The following is a 17,555-nucleotide window of genomic DNA, read 5'->3' on the forward strand; positions in this document are numbered from 1 at the left end:
AACCATCTCTGAGTTACAAGAACAGGATGAATTTTTGCAGACCAAAAAAAAAGTAAACTCATGGGACTCAAAAATAGCCTAGTAGTTTGGAACTCCTTAATGTAATGATACTAATAAGGATATCCCTTAATATCATCTATGCATACATCAGAAAAATAAGAACCAGAGATACCAAATTCATTGCATTCTATCACTGCATTTGGCATAGATATAAAAATATATGGGGCTATATGAGTCTAATTTCAACAATAAAATTCCTACCTATCTAGTTAAGAAAGGTCATCATAAATCTGCATATAAAGTTCTAAATTTCTACTCATTGAAGCTGTACATATGTTTTTTTCAATTACCCAACTCACCCCTAAAATGTGACCATATTCTTCCTTTCACTAGAATTACGGGAATCCAAACTCTGACCTTAGTCAGAAAAAATAAAAGCCAAAAAATGTAAATATTTCTTTAGCCAAAGTTTGGAAACACAGTAGTTGATACCGGCAGTTAGAGGAAAATAAAGTCCATGTAACTTTGGGTTTCTTGTTTACAGCTATTTCATCAGGTTTCTTGGAGCAAAGCCTCCGTTCAGAATCCGAATGATCCATATTTAACAATTTAAGGGAGCCACTGGGTAAGGAAGGCTCTAGCTGGTTCTGTAGCAGAATCTAAGGCAGAAGACTGAACACGTGAAGAAGAAACCATTCATTTCACTATGCCACATCAGAGAGCCTAAACCTTGATGCTACTTCCTCAAGTTCAGGGAGTGATGAATAAGATCAAATGTTTTGCAATTGATTTCACAAACAGTAGCTATTCCAAGCCTCTCTGGTATAAATCCTGCCGTCCCATCAGAATAAACCTTTAAGAACAACTGCGTCACTAAAATGTACTTCTGGTTGGGGTGTGCTTACATGTTCTCCCTGTCTGTGCCCACCATGCGTAATGGCACAGAAGCTTCCTGCATCTCCTCTGAACTCACTACTTCAAGGAGAAGCAGAACACGGGACCAAGGTAAGGTTTTTGGCTTGTCCTGTGCTCCTCTCATGGCCACAGAGGACCTGGAACACTGCAGAGCAAAATGCATACTTCCCACTGACTGATGCCAAGGTCAAAGAGAGAAATGGGAAGAAAGTTAAAGGAGCTCAGGAAAGGGCCCTCCATCCATACCCAACAGTCCTCGGTATCTCCAAAGCCACCTAGAAAATGACTGGATAGAGGCTTACAATGTGCCTGATCCGAGGGGCTCCCTGAGCCTTAGTTTATGTCTCTATGCATCGGGATAATGCAATGTCTGCCTCGGTCCCACATCACTTGTGTCCGTCTATCAGATGAAATAATGGACATGAACGCAATGTAGCATCACCTCCTGACCTTCATCAGTGACTCAACCAAAGGAACTCTAAAAGATTAAGGAAGAGAGAGTTTATCACAAATTTTAAGCCAGGAGTTCTCAATCCTGTGCCCCTCCTGTGACAAAGTAGTGCCCCAAACTCAGTTCAGGGTACCCAGAACTTGCTGGGGAAAGTCAGAATCTTGGAAAGGGGACAGAGACAATAAGTTAGGATAGGGAGCTAGAGTTGGGGGAGCAACTGAACCTTCTAAACTCCATATTAGTTCTCCAGATTGAAAATGATAATCCAAGCCAGAATCAACCGCCTCAAACCCTCCCCACTAACAGCTCATTACAACTCCACTGGCTCCAGTCCAACCCCAAACCAATCCTGGAATAGCTTCAGAGGACCCCTGAGCCTTTGTAGGTGTCCTGTGGTCAGAATAACTCTGTCTTCAAAACAAAAATCAGGACATACTATCTGAGGAGAATGAGTGTATTTATGGAGTAATAACACATATAACATGGTGAAAACGCTAAGAAAAAGAGTCCAGAATCAAATTTCATCCTACAAAACAAGATATCCCAAAGATTTTCCAAGGTGTTCAAAAAAAATATCACGGTACTATAAACATCCTCATTGTTTTTTCAATGTTTACAATCAACCTACATACAAAACATGGAAGACATTATGATTTACAATGATTGCAACACAAAATGTAAATGTTTTAAACCAGAACCTGTAAAAGTAATGGTATAGCTGTCATAAATCAGGAAACAAGTGGGAAAGACGTATGTGGAGAGAAATAAAGTAGATGATCCAAGAAATAGAGGTTTAAGTATATTATATAACGTTTTAAAATAATCAATAACTGAAATTCATGCTATGATTACAAAACAAAGTGGGAAAGGAAAGAGAGAGAAAAGGTATAGATGTCTCAGTGAGCTACGGCTCCATCTTTCATGGCAAGGGGCCAATGGGTAATGTGTAAACCTAGAAATAGAGGTACAAGCACAGTGCATGGTGTCATGAAAATAAACATGAGAAAAACCAAAACCAGCAATGGTTAAAATTGGTTGCCTCAAGAGATGAGGATCTGATGGGGCGCCTGGGTGGCTCAGTGGGTTAAGCCGCTACCTTTGGCTCAGGTCATGATCTCAGGGTCCTGGGATCGAGTCCCACATTGGGCTCTCTGTTCAGCAGGGAGCCTACTTCCTCCTCTCTCTCTCTGCCTGCCTCTCTGCCTACTTGTGATCTCTCTCTGTCAAATAAATAAATAAAATCTTAAAAAAAAAAAAAAAGAGATGAGGATCTGGGAAAATGAAGAGAAATCTTTTGCATTCTCACCTAATACTCATTCAAATCAGCTCATTTAAAAAAAATATGCATTGTTACACTTTGACCATCCTCTTTTATTTAAAGCAATTACTTTAAAAAGTATTAACATCTGGGAATGCCACTCTGGAAAACAGTATGAAAACAGAGCTACCTTATGACCCAGCAATTGCATTACGGGGTATTTGCCCTGAAGATAGAGATGTAGTGAAAAGAAGGGACACCTGTACCCCAGTGTTCATAGCAGCAATGTCCACAATAGTCAAACTATGGAAAGAGCCTAGATGTCCATCAACAGATGAATGGATAAAGAAGATGTATAGATATACACACAGTGGAATATTGTACAGCCATCAGAAAAATGAAATATTGCCATTTACAACAATGTGGATGGAAATACAGGGTATTACACTAAGCAAAATAAATTTATCAGAGAAAGACAATTATTATATAATCTCACTGATATGAGGAATTTGAGAAATAAGGCAGAAGACCATAGGGGAAGGGAGGGAAAAATGAAGCAAGATGAAACCAAAAAGGGAGACAAACCATAAGACTCCTAATCTCAGGAAACAAACTGAGTGTTGCTGGAATGGAGGTGGGTAGGAAAGATGGGGTGGCTGGGTGATGGACATTGGGGACGGTATGTGCTATGGTGAGTGCTATGAATTGCCTAAGACCAATGAATCACAGACCTGTACCCCTGAAACAAATAATACATTATATGTTAATTTTTAAAAGTATTAACATCTTCTCTCATAAATGGGGTACTTTCTGCTTCATTCTATGAACAGTTTCATTCATTCACTGTTTCATTTCATTAGTTATGACATTTTCACTTCACTGCATTACTAAAATTCTACATAATGTCTAGTTGTGATTTATTTTTTTTGTATTCTCTGATCTTTTTTGAGTTTAATAACTTTATCCTTTATAATACGTAATATATCATTTCACTTCAAGTGTTTCAACCAACCTCCTCAAACAAGGACTGCTTTAATCTCATTGCCATTCATTCTTTAACACACTAAATACTACTAGGTTATTTGGCTTAATGCAAGATAGTAGAAAGATGTAAGATTTCTCCTCTGCAAACTCTGGTCTTGAGAACTGCAAACTAACAGCACTCATTCAAACAAGCTGGGTGGCATTTCTTCTACTTACACACAGGAAAAACAGCTCTAATTCTAGAAATAAAGGAATGTCTTATTTAAGTTGGAAAGCACAAGGCTATGTAAAGTCTAAAGTAGACACGTTGGATTATTTCCATTATAAAAGATTTTATTCTAAGGTTTCAGCATAAAAAGCATTAACAAAGAAGATAAATCTTTAATGAAGTTATTTTTGTGTGTGTAAACGAAAGCGTAGCATTCTCACCTTTCTTTTCCGTGTTACTTGGTCAGCCATCCCCACCAACCCACCACCAAAACAGCTAAGAGTTAAAGCTCTGTGCAAGTGGCAGTAGCATTTGGTGAATTACAAGTAAAACTCAAAGAGAAAAGAACTTTATGCTAAGTGCTAAAGATACATTACTTTATTTCATCCTCATAGCAACCCTTTGAGGTAAGTTCTATTATCATTGTCTTTAACATTAAGGAAATTATGGCTTAGGAAGGTTAAACAAAACAGCAAGTTCCCACGGTCTGGAAGTAAAGAGTGGGGATTTGAACTCAGGAAGCCTGACGCCACAGTACACTCTTAACCCCTATGTTAAGGCAGAAGTGCATTGGGGGCAAGACGGTATTCCACCCAATAACATTCATGAGGGTATGAGTAACAAGGGCCACAAAATGGCCATCAATAAACCACTAATGAAGCATAAATTGTTTTTACCTGTGTTCTAATCGCTGAAGGGGGATACATTTAGAGTCATTTCACTACTGTATATTACATTGTTTTAACTGCTAAGTCTTTATCTGGAACTTCTATTACCAATTGCTTTGCATACAGTGCTCTTCAACAACCTACCTCCAGTCTCTCTGGGGAATGGGTGAGCCCCAGCAGGCTGAATATTCGGATCCAGTTCAGACAGCACTCAGAGATTCTGTGGGCTAAGCAAAAGCCCCTCTCCATGGAGCAAACAGCTGTGCTTTGCCATGTCTGACCACATCACTGCAGGAATTGGCCTCTGTGCAAGATGTCTGCAGTGTGTCCACATTCCTTAGCCAGAATCCACTTCTGCAAGTCTGGCCTCTTTTACAGGCAAGATAGCCTTTTTGCTTCCTATCCCAAGTTCAAATTCCCTTTCAGACAAGACTGGGGTAATAAAAACAAGTTCAGGGGACTCTTATTTCATATGCATGTGAGGTGATTAAATCCTTGGGTAAGAAAAATACTAAGCATTAGGTAAAGGTTAATGAGGCTGACCCTATTCTATGCAAGAGTTGCCTGCTTTTCCGAGCTGTCAGGGGAAGAATGATGACTTAGTCCTCTTAAGTGTAACTGTGGCGGGGTTTCAAAAGGCCTATGCCCCCACAAAATAAAGGGTGCTCAACTATCCATGTAACCTGCCTGAAGGTAATACCTTAATATTCCACTATTCCAGTTTTTAAAAATGATAATTTTCACTGTCAAAAAATGTGAATGATCAGGGACACCTGGGTAGCTGAGTGGATTAAAGCCTCTGCCTTCAGCTGAGGTCATGATCCCAGGGTCCTGGGATCGAGCCCCTCATTGGACTCTCTGCTCAGCAGGGACCCTGCCTCTCTTCCTACTTGTGATCTTTGTCTGTCAAATAAATAAGTAAAAAAAACCTTTAAAAAAAAATGTGAACGATCATGAAAAAACTATAATACACAAATGAGCTAAATATATTGTGAACCATACATCATGACTTTAATAGTTTTTTGACAGATTTTTTTAATCCAGGTAAAAAGGAAAAAAAAATAAAATAAGTAAAAGAAAAACAAAATTTAAAAAACAAGTACTATCAGATGAGGGGATCTACTACTCCAATAACTTTGCAAGAGCTCCCCCCTTACTTAGGTGCCGTTATTCTGCCCCTTTTTGCTAAAGGCAGATGCCACATCTACTAGCAGTGATTTGAATACCACATGTGACTATTCCAGCCCATCTGCCAGTCACAACATCTCAAGTAATGAAACTTCAAACCCTGGTAATGAAAATGGCTTCTACGGCCTCCTTAAGCTTCCATGGGGGTTCTGCAGACCCAGGGACTCCTTTCTGGGTTGTCTGGGTCAACACTGGCTGGGACTCTTGAAAGCATAAGCCAGCCAGCCTCTCCAACCTACTTCATGAAGAATTATCCTCCTGATTTTTTGTAAATCTAAAACTGTTCTATAGTGAAAAGTTTCTTAAAAAGTAAAATAATAATACTGTAACCATGCACCTATATACTCTTCCGGGTTTTAATAGTGATTGAGACACAGTCTTTGCTCTTGGAAGAAGACAGGCAAATATGCAAAGAATGTCAATACAGCAGGTGAAACACAGTCATCAAGGTCAGCCTGGAGAGCTGGGAGTCCAGAACAGTGGTACTTTCTCCCATCACCCAGGGCATGCTCAGCAGAATCCTCTCTGAGCGACGAGTTGCTGTTTCCCACTTGCTAAGAGGAGTCATTAGTTTCAATCCATCCCACTGTTGAAATTCCTCTTAAATTCTCTAATTCCATTACCAAACCCCTTGTTCATTATTCTATTTCAAGTTTTTATTTAAATTCTGGTTAACATATATAGTAAAATTGGTTTCAGGGGTAGCATTCAGAGACTCATCACTAAACACTCAGTGCCCATCACCCAGTTAGCCCATTCCTCACCCACCTCCTTCCAGCAACCCTCAGGCAAACCTCTTGCTTCAATCTTGGTGTTTCACTGCTACTCTGATATCACATTCTTTTTTCCTGTCTTCCTCTTTCCTCTCTATTTCATTAGAACAATATAGCTATGTATCTTTTGCACGTTTACCATGCTTAGTTCTATGCTCCTAACTTCCAAACATAGACCCTCACCCTTCCTAAGATGTGAAACATCTCACTATCAGCTTCAGATCTCTGCCAGGTGGGCCTAACCAGCCTACCCTCATCTTCACCTACACCTTCAACTTCCACCCTCCTGTCCCACTCCCTCCCCTCAACATCTCAGCCCTCACTCATGCATTCACCTCTCCTCCAGGACATACATGCTAAGTCCAGAGGCTTCTTCCATGTTCCCTTTTTCATGTATAATTTCACTTCCCCCTCTCGTGATAAACCTCCTCCTCAATTAATTCCAACCACCTTTCAACCCACCAACACAATTCCAGACATATCTCCCAAAAACCTACATATGCTATACTGTAATTATTTTTAAATTAATTATATATCTAGATTCTCACCCCTGAAACCTGGCCCTACCCACTCTGTTCCAAAACTAGTAGTCCTCCAGGCAGAGAAACGATGTCTGCCATGCCTAGAATATCCTGGAGTTTATTTAGAAGCATGCAAGACAACATTGACTGAATGCCTTAGTTAAGTACAAAGCACAATTAAGATTAATACGATGTCTTTGATGTCCTAAATAGGCTACCTGCAAATGCCACTAATATGGAAACTGTCTAATAAAACTATTTCTTACAAATTCATCTGTTTAAAAGAAAAATATTTCCTACCTGTTTGAAAGGCTATCATTAGTTAAAAAGTCATGTATAATGGTTTCATACCTTGGTTATTTTGCTGATGCGCTGATCGTTTATTGCAATCAGTGAAGTTATCAATATTTATAATTCAGGGATCACTATATTTCCTTCAATACTCAATGCAGACAAAACTCATATATGCATAAATGATTCTGCTCATTTCTTTGGCAAAAGAAAACAAAAATCTCAAAGCAACTAAACAAAGGTTTTCAGCCACAAACTGGTAGACATTTCACCATGACAGGTTGTGGCAACTGATCAAGGCCAGAGATGGCAGTGGCCATAAGTGGCCAATTCCTAAAGACAAGTGTCACGAAGTTCACAGGAAAGCGTTGAAAGATCTCCTACTTGGGGGATCACTTTTCTCTCTGCTGAGTGGCGTAACTCATAGTACAGGCACAATGGAGATGGGGCTGCATCAACAGTTTCATGTGCTATGCTCCCTAAACTGTGCTTTTGTGGGAATTTTGTGTTGATCAAAAGCAACAGTCCGAGAACTTAGAAGCCCCAGAATTTAGGTCACCATATCAGGGACACACACATACACATACAAACATGCACAACCTACAACAACTGAAGGAAGAGAAAAGTGCAAAGACAGTTGCCCCAAATCTGGGAGGTCATTTTAGACTGGCAGTCAATTTAAATCCTGTTGGAATCTTTTCTAGGTGACTGGAACAGTGTACGTACATGAGTGTGTGGTTTTCTTAGGAGGAGGAGGAGGAGAAAAGAAAGGAGGAGGAAGAAGAGGAAGGACAAGGAGAAGAAAAGGAAGAGTTTAAAGCTACAGGGTATACTATAAAAAGAAACCAGACATTGAACCCAAAGACCAGAAGGGCTGCTCTGTACAGCAGGTCCTAATCCTTCTGATGCACTGAGTACTTTCTGTTTTTGGAACTCTGGATTAAACAAGCCTAGAACACAGAAGTCTGCACTGGCCACTAAACCATCCAAGTGGCTCCCAAGCTTCTAAAGGCAACGATTGGACTAACATGCGGTCATAGTCTGCACTGAACCAACTGCTTTCTAAGGGAGGGAGAACTGTGTCTGCCCGGCTGGCATCACCGAACCCCTGGATGGTTGTATAAAAGGTGTGTTCCCACCTACACATGGGAAGAGATGGATTTGTTTCTGAGGTGGGAACTTTACTATTTGACTCTGTAACGATGAGGAGGGATTGCCTCAAAACCAAATACTGAGCCTGTTTCAAATTCACATCTTACCCACATCTGAGAAGGTTTGACCTATGACACCATGAAAACACATATGGTGCATCTAGAAAACTGCTTCCCAGAACTCAACAACCCCTTGACTTTACCTATGAGTTCAGGGATTATGGCGACATTTGCTTTGGGCTGTTGCTCCATTACTCAAGCCAAACCCATGTTGTACTTCACCAAAGGGTAGATGAAATCGTAGAAATGACTGAAACACAAACAAGCAAACTAAAGAGGTGATCCAGAACCCACCATGGTAAAAGGCAGAATGGTGTCTGGGGAATTCTCTGTTCCCTTCAGTTGCAACTGTTCCCTTCCCTCATCTTTACCACCAGCAGAAAAAAAAACCATGATTCTCACTACTTCCCAGAAATTCTCAACCAAGAACTCTGTCCAGGGAGATAATAATGTCCTGGCAGCCCCACGAAAGACAGAAAAACCAACCAATGGTGTCAGGCTTAGGGGAAAGAATGGGGTCCTTCAGGAACTGGTAGGGCACAGAGACTCCGAACTCTAGTTCCGAGGACTGGAGCTCCCAATCGCACAAACAGAGCTCCAACATGTCATTTCTCTATTGGTATTTAAAACTTGGAATAGCTTTTCCAAAAGAAACAGTGTTAATAGGTGGTGGTTTGGTCCCTAGGCTAGGCAAACAGCAGTCTCTATCAGCTAAATAGGCTATTGTGGACTGGTCTGGGAACCTGACCACAACCTAAAATGTTGTTTCTATGGGAAAACATTCCACGGCAGGCAACCAGAAGGAAACTTGGCTACTCAAACTCATGGTCCCTGCAGCTACAAGCAAGCTGGCCAGTGAGCTGTGAGAACCGAACACCTTAAACTCAGGCCACGCCACAGTCCTGAGAGGGCAGCTGGGATTGGAGCTTGCCCAGCCCCAGGCCCAGGGCCATCCCCCACCCATCAGGGCCAACAGGGCAGATCCAGTAGGTCAATAAATCAGGGATTTAAAAAAACTGTGTAAACATCTGAAACTAGTGTAACACTGTCAACTGTATTCAAATAACAACAACAACAGCTGGGGAGTAACTGGATATTCTAATCCTTAATACACCTGATTTCTTTAGAGACCAGAAGGTTCCACCACGCCAGCAGCTATAATATGAGATCAGGATCCTGGACTGTTCACAGACCAGGAGTTCGGTGAACCATTTCCAGGAAGACTGGCTTCCAGATGAAGCAAAGAAGCAGGTCGGTTTTGAAGTCTATTTGGTGGCCTCAATCTCATACTCAAGAAGTTCAGATCCCCCTGGAATCCAATAACTACCCTCTCTTTTGCAATGTGAGCTCTCTAAAGATAGAAAATTCAGGGGCGCCTGGGTGGCTCAGTGGGTTAAAGCCTCTGCCTTTGGCTCAGGTCATGGGATTGAGACCCTTATCGGACTCTGCTCGGCAGGGAGCCTGCTTCCCCCTTTCTCTCTGCCTGCCTCTCTGCTTACTTGTGGTCTCTGTCTGTCAAATAAATAAAATCTTAAAAAAAAAAAAAGATAGAAAATTCAGATTTATCTTTACAATCCAGCCCCTAGCACAAGACCTGAATCTTAAATGGTAAATGAAGGCTTAGGTTTTATATATACCTCTGACGAAGAGAAAAGAGAGAGAATTCTGTCAGAGTAGTGAATATTTAATTTGTTGAAAAGGTAAATATTCATAAGAAATTAAATAACAAAATAATGAAAAAGATAATTACTACTAAGAGATCAATATCATTTCATCTTCTTTTTTTAATTTGAAAAACTCAAAATGAAAAGTCAAATACATAAGAGACCCATAAAGAGAATTCATGGGGTCTAGGAGTGAAATACTTCCGTGTTTCAGATGAATCACTTAGAAACATTTTACAGCTATTAAGGTTTCAGAAATCTTGTGCCTCAAACTTTATTTCATAGGAGTCAAGAGGCAATAGGTCTTTTAAAACATTTATCTACCAAACTTTTTCATTAGAACAGAAGCAACACTGTTGCTAAGGAACAAAGAAATAGAAAATAAATCATTGATAGAATTTAAGTTTCTAAAAAGTCAGAAGAAGACAGTTAAAAGCATGCAGTCATAGATATTATTTCATTGAAATTAACAATTCACAATATTAGGGACAAAGAACTTGACAAGTTTTTTTTAACTTGGTAATTGAGGCAAAGTTGTAAGCATTTATCTCTAAGCATTTAGATCTCTAGAAAATTTTTAACAAGAATAGGTTAATTTAAATTTGAGGAAATTTTATGAAATTGGGAATTTATCTAGTCCATATGAAGATACACTATAGACTAAAAATAATAATTAGCAATTTTCAGAGAGCTTTATAATTTACAAAGTGGTCATGTGACTCTTCTTCCAAGTCCTATCAAGAAAATATATTGCTATGCCCATTTTCAGATGAGGAAACTGAAATTCAGAGAAGTGAAGTAATTGCTCAAAGGTCACATAAAGGAAACATGTTATAAATCACTAATTAAAAACAAAAAAGAATTTATTAATAAAACATTCCAAGGTCAGTACTAGAGATTTTTAATTAGAAAGATGTTTCCATAAATACACCAGCAAGAATGTGTTCATTTATATAAACTAGTTTATGCTTAATTTTTTGTATTTTGGTTTTCTTTTCTTGGGTCTACAGAAACAAACATTTTAATACAGATCTTCCAAAGGATATTGGAAAAAGAAAGCAATGGTAAAAGGAACACATTTCAGAAACACTCACTCCTATAGACTTTTGTGCGGTGAGTATTCTATCCCATTCCCTCTAGTGAAAATATGAGTCAGCTGTTAATATGTTCAGTGTTTTGTGGGTGGGGAAGAGAAAAGCAAGGTAGAGATTCAAAATGTGGACAATTCAAAACCTACTCAAAGCTGTCACTGGAATATATTTTACATATGTAATTGAATATGGGTGTGACCTGTCCTTTTAAAGGTCAGTTCAAGGAGAACCTTCAGACCATGTAGGCATTCTGTTCTGGCTCGGGAAGACAATGAGTGGCACAAAGACCAGGGTGACCCAGATGATGTTCTAAAAAACCCTCCAGTTTCAGGTCTCTATGACAATTCAGAGGCTTCCCTAGTTTTGTCCATTAGATAGAGAAGGTCACACGTTTCAACTGCCAGCCCATCTCTTCCCTGAAATCCAACCCAAAAGATTTCTCTTTCAGCCTGAGTGATGCCAGCACTGTCCTCTCCAAACTTTCTAAGTTCTGGGAAAGGTGTGACAGTATTCGGGTTGCAAGCTATAATTAAGCAGTGGGATCTCAATCCCAGGACAAAACTTCAACCTCTAAGAAAGGAAATGATGAGTCCTTATCTTTTAGAGGTACGTATTGAGATGTTCACAACAAATTTAATAGTTTTTCATGGTTTACTTCAAAATAATCTGCGGTGGGGGAAAGAAGTGGCTAAAATAAGACTGACCATTCACTGGTAAGGGTTAAAGCTGGAGCTTCACGGCATTATTCTCCCTAGTTTTGTCTATATTTGAAATTCCCCATATTAAAAAGTTAAAGCAACGACTTTGCAGCAGCAGGCAGTCTAGTTATAACCCCCCTCTCCTGTAATGCCACCATGACAACACACATAGGTTTATTTTTTCATTGAGGTGAAGAGCCACTTTTATCTGTTATGCAACTCAACATTCTTGAGTGGGATGGGGATCCCCATTTGGAAATAATAAGTCAATCCCACGATGTTTCTCATCTAAAACAAGGAGCAAGAACTAACTGAAATGTTTCTCTGCAGCTACTAAAGAAAGTTAACATTCATTAGACAAGGAATCCAAAAACAAAAGACTTAACCACACTTGTGCAAATAACTTAGCGTGTTAGCCCAGGGGATGGGAGTCCTTGGGCATCACCACTGCTTTTTGACCTGCATGATTCGTTTTCATAAGCATACCTTGTCTTTCCTTATGACTAACATAAACCCATCAGTTAACAAGACGAGATTGAGGGGAAAAGGGAATAATTTGTATCCAATCCGTCAAAGGGCTGAATGTTGGCTTTTCTGTTCACAAATGGAAGAATTCTTATACTCATTGGAAATAGGAAACAGAAGGAGAAAATCATTTAGCAAAGAATCCTGGTATGTTTTCTGACTCCTCAAAATGTGAGGATGTGTGTTAAACATCCTATTTTTAAGGAGGGGATCCAAATGCAAATGAGCAGAGAATCAGTCCAAGGTCAAATTAGACTTTTGCCTAGGGACGCCTGGGTGGCTCAGTGGATTAAGCGTCTGCCTTCAGCCCAGGTCATGATCTCAGGGTCCTGGGATCTGGGAAGGGAGTCTGCTTCTCCCTCTCCCTCTCCCTCTGCCCCTCCCCTCTGCCCCTCTCCTCTTCTTGTGTTCTCTCTCAAATAAATAATCTTTTCAAAAAACCTCAAAAATAAGAAAAATAACTGTATTTTAGAGTCTGTCGTTTAGAATTGTCAGATACTCAAAAATGTCTACACAGAGTCAGAACTGCTGACCAAAAAAAAAAAAAAAAAGGAAAAAATGGCTTGTATGTTCTTGTAAGATTCCTAAAAGGTTTTCAAAAGTTTAAAGTTTAAAAAGAAAAAAAATCATTTCATTATTTGGGGTTTCTTTCTTTCCTGAGAAGTTAACAGAGCAGAGAAACTACCTGGTTGTTTGTTTGTTTTTATATTTTTGGGTTTTTTGTAAACTTTGATTGTATTGGTGACAGTGTGACTTACCCCAGAGAGATGAGAGATATTAGGTAATTGGAATATTTGTAATGACAAACAGAAAAATAACTACTATCCATTTAAACCATTCCTTACTTAAGGCAGTCTTATTTTTATAGCCTGTGAATGAACATGAAGCAACCACAACTTCCTAGGTTTATTGCCAATCAGTTAACAAGAGGTTGTTAGGTAGGGTGCAGGGTATACGAATTCTACCTAAGCACTGCCTAAATTAAGATAATGTATGTTTTTGTTCCACTTTCCCAGATGCTCAATGGCTGAATACCTCTTAAAAGTCAACTTTCATTAGAATCGAAATAGGAATCATTCAATAAAAATGAAAAAATAAGATTTTCAGTTTCTCAAGAGAAATTGGGCACAGAAGAAAAACAACGACAAATAAGAATCCTTTGTACTGAATGAGCATTACATTGCTGCAGGGCATGAAACCAAAGGAAGGGAATGCTCAGTTGGAGAGCAAATGCCATGGCTCTTCTCAGAGGTGGCCAATCTCAGTCAGCCTAGCCTCAAATCACATAAGATGGCCTGCCCACAAAGCGCCCAAAGGGAACAGTAATAACAGAGTGAGTTGAAGGAGTTCTGGGTCTATGGAAAGGGAGCTTTCCATAGTTTGGGTGCAGATAATGTATTCAACCATCTAACACCCCTCTACTTCTTAAAACCCATTCCACATGACTCGGGCCTGGCCACACAAGTGCCCCATTTCTTTGGCCACAGTGATGGACACAGTGACAGGAGTGGCACCAAAAGAAGGGATCAGCAGGAAAGAGAAAAGTCCTGTTCCCAGAGCTACCAGTAAAAAAATACAAACTTCTCTGGAGGAGTCGATGGGGGTGTATGGATAAGGAATTGCACTCAGTAAGTTTATTTCCCAGTACAGGTAACACAATTTAAAGGAAGGGGAAATTTAAAAATGAAAGCCTTATCAGCACATTGTCTTTAGGTATAACCAGATCTCCACAAAGGGAGTTTCCATTAAAATGATCATTTTTAAATGTTTGCAGTTCAAGTTTGTTCCCTCTGTTTCTGAAAATAATCAATAATCAAAATAATCAATCAATCGGTCTCCAGATACTAATGGTTATCTAACTTTTGGCCACAAATATCCAGCCTCTTTGTATGACTCCACCGCCTCTTTACCTTTATCCCTAACAGAATTCCAATCATCCTCATCACTGTAGCTAAATCATCAAGCACTATACTAGGAACTTGAGATGCATTATCGCCTTGAATCTTAGAACCACCCAGAAAGGTGAGTATTATAATCTCATTTTACAAGTGGAGAAACTGACAGTCAAACAGGTCAAACCACTTGTCTGAGGTTCCTTCCTAGTAGGTGGGGGAGCCAGGATTTGCCTCCAGGCATGTCTGTGTCCACACTTCCAAGTCTCCCCAAAAACATGGCCAGTGGTTATTAGTGTTCATTGAAAATGACTCCTCGGTCCTTTAAAATATAGTCTCACAAGCAATACCACTGTACCCAGCTACCCACAGCCAGGCTCGAATAGGAAACCATGTGAGGTCATTATAATGTATACCCCAGCCACTCGCTCCGGGTTTTTACAGCTGAACTGCCAAATCACTCCTAGCCAACTCTTCAGGAAATGTTCATACACTTTCTCAGATTCCAGCTAAAACATCAGCTATGTGGCCCTGGGGAGTACAGAGCTCACAGGGTGGTAATGGGATATAAAATTTGCAAACTTGAGGTCAGTGGCCTAACCTCTGGGGTGTGAAGCAGCAGCAGCCCATGAAAGATTAAAAACTATTTGTCAGCTTGAACGCTGCGTATCAAGTCCCTCCTTCTAAAGCACGTGTCCACACCACCTTGGACATAAACCTCATCCATAAAAGGAGAGAAAGATACTCCACATGTAGTTCTGCCTAGAACCATTGGAAAGAATATAATCATATCAACAGACATGAGGTGGAGTGTTCATTCTGGGTGCTAAACACCAGGTCCAATTAAAACACAGTGCTCAATAAATAGTTGTCATTTGGATTAGGCAGATGTTTTGCAAAATTATTGAGGTAGATGATACAGAAGAAAAGACAAAAATTTAAGATTTTTTTCTTCATTGGCATGATGCTTACATGGAATCTAAATGTGTAAATTAGTAGTCTGGATAACTGAGTCATGAAATTACAAGAGTCTGAGCTTCCACACGAAGAATTGCCATGGCCCATCCCCGGACATATGACACTCTAATTGCCAATTACAAGATTACAAGTCTGAGTGCAGCAACGATGATGGTGGTGGTGGGTGTTACTCTTCAGACTCCCAGAGAAGATGCCCCCTTCTCATTATCCCACCCCCTCTCTGCTTCTCTAACTGGCAACTCCCTCCCTTGGGAAAGTCCCATCCAATTCAACTACACCTAATATGGAAGCTTCCACCGACATCAAGGTAGCACTGAAGAGCTAGTGCCCAGCTTCCCATCGGGGTTGACCACTGAGTGAACGATGGCACCACATAAGGCCAAATAAACAAGGACAAGACGAATGTCCACACCCACATGGTACAGGAGGTTTGCTTATTTGAAGCACAAGTGAGGACTGAGAGATACCAGTTACCCTTTCTAAGAAACAAAGACAAAGAGGAGGTGTAATCTTGTGCCCAACAAAACAATCCTACTTAAATTGTCTTTTGTCACTTTGTGTGGCTCACCTTCTACACAGTGGAAGAAAATAGGTACCTTGAGCACTTTTTAATGAATTTTCTCTGGACCTTGGTTTTAGCATGTGTAAGTTTCTGAAGTCTATCCCACTATAATGCTAATTTATAATACTTTTGTAAAGACAGAAAGACAGATCATCTGACTATAAAGGAAGATCTGAGTCATGATTACATATGCCAAAAAATTTTTTTCAAGTAAGAGGAGACTTTAAGAGTCATTCATCAAAGGCACCAACCTATTAGGGTCTGATTACACAACCTTATAAATTAGTACCAATGGGTAGGAGAAATGGTGGACCATGGGAAGAGGGGGATAAACCAAACTTTACACGGCACCATATACACAGGTTCATACACATGTTGGATTCACCTCCTTTTTCCAATGTATCCCTCTAAATGTTTTTGTAGGAATCTTTTCTGATATCCAAGTGTCTTTCTTTCATGCCCTGACTCCTCCAAAATCTTTCAGTCCCCTTAAGAGGCTAGTCAAGGCCACAGGTCACCTGAGGGGATAGACATTTGTATCTGTCAGAACCTTGCACCTGTTCTGTCCAGCCCACATCCCTGGCTGATAAGACTTTCCACACTGGAACTTTCTCCTAATTCCCTCCTCCTACTTCCTTTTTCTCCTATCCTCTCCTAACAAAATCCTTACCTCCACTCTTCGTTTCCAACATTCTGAGACTACCAAGTAAAAATCTAATATTTTACTTAGAATTTTTCTCAATGTCTTAACTCTTATTTGGTATTCCTATTTTATTTATAGCTCAGCTTCTGAAGTTGCTTACAAAAAGAAGAAAAGGAAAATGAGATGGTGATGATGATGATGAAAAAGATGAAGGAGGAGAAAATGGTGATGAGAAAGAATGACAGATGCTGGCGAGGATGTGGAAAAAGGGGAACCCTCCTACACTGTTGGTGGGAATGCAAGCTGGTGAAACCACTCTGGAAAACAGCATGGAGGTTCCTCAAAAAGTTGACAATGGAGCTACCCTATGACCCAGCAATTGCACTACTTGGTATTTATCCTAAAGATACAAACGTAGTGATCCAAAGGGGCACGTGCACCCGAATGTTTATAGCAGCAATGTCCACAATAGCCAAACTATGGAAAGAACCTAAATGTCCATCAACAGATGAATGGAACAAGAAGATGTGGTGTATATATACACAATGGAATACTATGCAGCCATCAAAAGAAATGAAATCTTGCCATTTGCGACAACATGGATGGAACTAGAGCGTATCATGCTTAGCGAAATAAGTCAAGCGGAGAAAGACAACTGTCATATGATCTCCCTGATATGAGGAAGTGGTGATGCAACATGGGGGCTTAAGGGGGTAGGAGAAGAATAAATGAAACAAGATGGGATTGGGAGGGAGACAAACCATAAGTGACTCTTAATCTCACAAAACAAACTAAGGGTTTCTGGGGGGAGGGGGGTTGGGAGAAGGGGGGTGGGGTTATGGACATTGGGGAGGGTATGTGCTATGGTGAGTGCTGTAAAGTGTGTAAACCTGGCAATTCACAGACCTGTACCCCGGGGGATAAAAATATATTATATGTTTATAAAAAAAGAAGAAGAAGAAGAAAGAAAGAAAGAAGCAAAAGAGGAAGAGGAAGGAGGAAAAGGAGAAGAAACAGAAAAACAAAACAAAACA

General features: G+C 40.0%; 1 protein-coding gene across 1 annotated transcript in view; it reads right to left on the reverse strand.

Annotated features, from left to right (window-relative positions):
• Positions 1 to 17,555, reverse strand: part of FBN1 (fibrillin 1) — a 237,175-nt gene that overhangs the window by 209,347 nt on the left and 10,273 nt on the right. The window lies entirely within an intron of this gene.

Source organism: Mustela putorius, unplaced genomic scaffold (genome assembly GCF_011764305.1).
Source record: "Mustela putorius furo isolate JIRA1106 unplaced genomic scaffold, ASM1176430v1.1 tig00003898_pilon_pilon_pilon, whole genome shotgun sequence".
NCBI lineage: Eukaryota > Metazoa > Chordata > Mammalia > Carnivora > Mustelidae > Mustela > Mustela putorius.